Source organism: Pongo pygmaeus, chromosome 5 (assembly GCF_028885625.2).
Source record: "Pongo pygmaeus isolate AG05252 chromosome 5, NHGRI_mPonPyg2-v2.0_pri, whole genome shotgun sequence".
NCBI lineage: Eukaryota > Metazoa > Chordata > Mammalia > Primates > Hominidae > Pongo > Pongo pygmaeus.
The window spans coordinates 20,297,893-20,301,702 of record NC_072378.2 but is presented as its reverse complement, the minus strand read 5'-3'; the positions used below and the strand labels follow the sequence as shown (position 1 = coordinate 20,301,702).

Genomic DNA, 3,810 nt, shown 5'->3' with positions numbered 1-3,810 from the left:
TATGTTCCTTTGGTGACTAGTTTGTTGAGGGTTTTTATCATGAAGGATGTTGGATTTCATCAAAAGCCTTTTCTCTGTCTATTGAGATGATCATATGGTTTTTGTTTTTAATTTTGTTTATATGGTGAATCACATTTATTGATTTGTGTACGTTGAACCAACTTTGCATTCCAGGAATGAAGTCTACTTGGTCATGATGAATTAACTTTCTGATGTGCTGCTGGATTCAGTTTGCAAGCATTTTTTGAAGACTTTTGCATCTATGTTCATCACAGATATTAGCCTGTAGTTTTCTTTTATCATGTGTCTTTGACAGGTTTTGGTATCAGGGTGATGGTGGCTTCATAGAATGAGTTAAGGAGGAATCCCTTTTCCTTGATTTTTCTGTAATAGTTTCAGTAGAAGTGGTACCAGCTCTTTATCTGGTAGAATTCAGCTGTGAATTCATCTTGTACAGGGCTTTTTTGGTTAGTATGTTTTTTATTACTGATTCAATTTTGTAACTCAATATTGGTATGTTCAAGGTTTCAATTTCTATCTGATTGAATCTTGGGAGGTTGTGTGTTTCCCCAAATGTATCCATTTCCTCTACATTTTCTAGTTTGTGTGCATAAAGACGTTCATAAAAGTGTCTGAGAATATTTTGTATTTCTGTAGGATTGGTTGTAATGTCACCTTTGTCATTTCTGATTATCATTATTTGATCTTCTCTCTTCTTTGTCAATCTAGCTAGTGGCCTATCAATTTTATTTGTCCTTTCAGAGAACCAACTTTTGGTTTCTTTGATCCTTTGTGTGAATTTTTGGTTCTCAATTTCATTCAGTGCTGCTCTGATTTTAGTTATTTCTTTTCTTCTACTAGTCTTGGAGTTAGTTTGTTCTTGTTTTTCTAGTTCCTCTAGGTGTGATGTTAGATCATTAATTTGAGACCTTTGGTGCTCCACACATTCAGATAAACTTCTCTAGTAACAAACCATAGAAATGATCCCTGAAAGTATAGTCTTACTTTTTTAAAAAATTGCAAATTCAATCTCTTTATTTGTTACGTGTCTACTCAGATTGTCTATTTCTTAAGTCAGTTTCAGTAGTTTGTGTCTTCCTAGGAATTTGTCCATTTCATCTAAGTTATCTAATTTAGTGGCATACAATTGGTTATAGTATTCTTTATGAACCTTTTATTTGTATAAGATTGATTGTAATCTCCCCTTTTCCACTTCCGGTTCTGGTAATTTAATTCTCCTCTCTGTTTTCTTGGTTAATATAGCTTAAGTTTTGTCAGTTTCTTAGTCTTTTCAAGGAGCCATCCTTTGGTTTCATTGACTTTCTCTATTGTTTTTGTATTTAATATTTCACTAATTTCTTCTTTAATCTTTATTATTTCCTTCCTTCTGCTTGCTCTACTTTTTAGGTTTACTTTGCTCTACTTTTTCCAGTATCTTAAGGGGGAAGTTTAGAATATTGATTTAGGATCTTTCTTTCACTCTAAACTGCATATCTCTTAATCTTTCTTTTATATTTTTCATTTGCTTTAATTTTGTGTCAAGCTATGCACAATCTGTTCAGATCATCTACCAGTTCACCAATTGTCTTTTCAGCTATCACTTATCTGTTTTTCATATAGCTATTCAGTTTCTTCTTTCAACCACCACCATCTTTTTTCTATAATTTCTATTAGGTTATTTTTCAAATCTGCCCAGGCATATTTAATAGTGCTTTTTCCTTTGATATTTTAAAATCCCAACTTTTGTTGCTTTAAACATTTTACACAGTTATTTTATATCTGAAAATATAATATCTCATAATTCCAACATTTGTAGTCATTAGGAGCTCTAAATCTTTTGTTTGTGATTTCTATTGACTCTTGTTCATGGGGCTTCCTTTCTCACATGCTTCACACATTTTGATTGTGACCTCATATTTGACAGAACTGAATCTATGGGAATATTGGGAAGACTGAGATGAAGATATTTTCCTCCAAAGAGGATTTTCATTTGTTTGGTTTTGGCCCTGTGTGGTACTAATAACTTGAGACCACTTTCATTTAATTTCTCAACTTGGGGATTTAACAGTTGCACACATATTTAAATTCAAAGCCCAGATCCACATATAGACAAATTTAGTGGCACAAATTCTCACGAGAGACTTTTTCCCTTTGTTTCCTTGGTAGAGATCAATTTCTTGTTTGCTCTTTTTGTTATACAGTCAGGGAAGCTTTTCTTCTAGCCTACCCTTTTGCAGAGAACAAGGGGCTTTGAAGGTCCCAGACTTATGTGCACCTGGGGATTTCCTCCCACCCTCCTCACTCACAGGACTCCAGCCTCACTGGATTTGTTACAGTTTCTACAACATCCCAAGCACTCTCCTGCCTCGTGGTGTTGACATCTATGGTTTCCTCTGGCTGAGCCCTCTTACCCCAGGATCCCATATCCACAGGCCTTAGCCCCCTCACTTCTTTTGTGTTTTTGCCCCAAAATCATGTTTTCAGCAAGGCCTTCTTTGACCACTCTCTAAAAAAAAGCATTGCCCCCCTTCTCTCTGACCCCTTCAGTCTAGTTTATTTTTCTCCACAGCATTTATCAACATCTCACCTATTGTGTGTTTCTTTCTCTCTGTCTACCATCACTAAGATAAAAGCTTCTGAGAACTGGGGATTTTTGCTTATTCACCACTGTATCACCACTGACTAGAACAGTGCTAGAACACAGTGGGTAGCCAATATATATATTTTCTGAATGAATAAATGTGTGCCTTTAGGAATGAATGAATGGCAGGGCTAGGAGTGGGAGTGGGACAGCATGAAAGATTGGTTATATTAGAAAAGGAATAGGTGCAGAGACAGCAAAAATCCATGAGGAAAGGACGGGCTGGGCATGGTGCTGTATAACTGCAGTTCCAGCTACTCAGGAGGCTGAGACAGGAGGATCCTTTGAGCCCAGGAGTCTGAGGCCAGCCTGGACAACACAGGGAGACTCCACCTCTTAAAAAAAATAAAAAAGAAAAGAAAAGAAATAAATAAAAAAAAGAAAGGAAGAAGGCAGGTAAAGTTCTCCCAGTTTGCAATTTTACTTAGACCCATCAGGAGCAGCTGACGCCCTTGGCACTGGCTTCCTCTATTGTCTCTGGCATTAGTTTCCTTCCTGAATGTCCTGAAGGTGGCTCTCAATAAATACTGCTTGACTGACAGCTTACTTAAGTCATTATAAGAGGATTTCTTCTGCATTAGTCAGAAAACGAAATCACTTTCTAGATTGCTTTGCTGGGCAGGCTTGCCCCTGCAGCTGCCAGGGGAGGGAAGGTGTGGGTGCTCCCTGTGCTCATGGTTGGAAACCTGGAAATTAATCAGAGGAGATGTGACCCTTGTTAGGAGAAGGCCTCTATCGGTTTTCCATGTACAAAGCCACCCAAGAAAAAGGCAGAACCCAATGAGATGGAACTCGGCTGGAATCTACATTTTAGCTTTTTATTCAAAGCTATGAGAAAAAATAATTTAAGGCGGTTAAATCTCAACTTTTATTGGTTGTCATCTTTAACTTTGACTTATCTACTCACTACTTTATATTTTTCTAGTCCTTTGATTTTTGTGTACATTATTTCGAGACAGTGTTGACTACTAGGATATACATGGAAAGAGAAAAGATCTACTTATCTATTAATCAGCTATACCTTAGGCAAAATATTTAGTCAGACTATGGTTCACATATAGTGGAGACTAAATAGTTAAAAACCAAAACTCCAAAGAGGGAGGAAGGAAGTAGCTTATTTTTAACCCCTGCTGTGACAACTAGAGACTATCAATCAGAGAGGGACAGAC

The 3,810-nt window shown here is 36.9% G+C and overlaps 1 pseudogene; it reads right to left on the bottom strand.

Annotated features, from left to right (window-relative positions):
• Nucleotides 1–927: 927 nt before the first annotated feature.
• LOC129039652 (small nucleolar RNA U3) lies at nucleotides 928–1,003 on the bottom strand (annotated as a pseudogene).
• Between the last annotated feature and the right edge of the window lie 2,807 nt (nucleotides 1,004–3,810).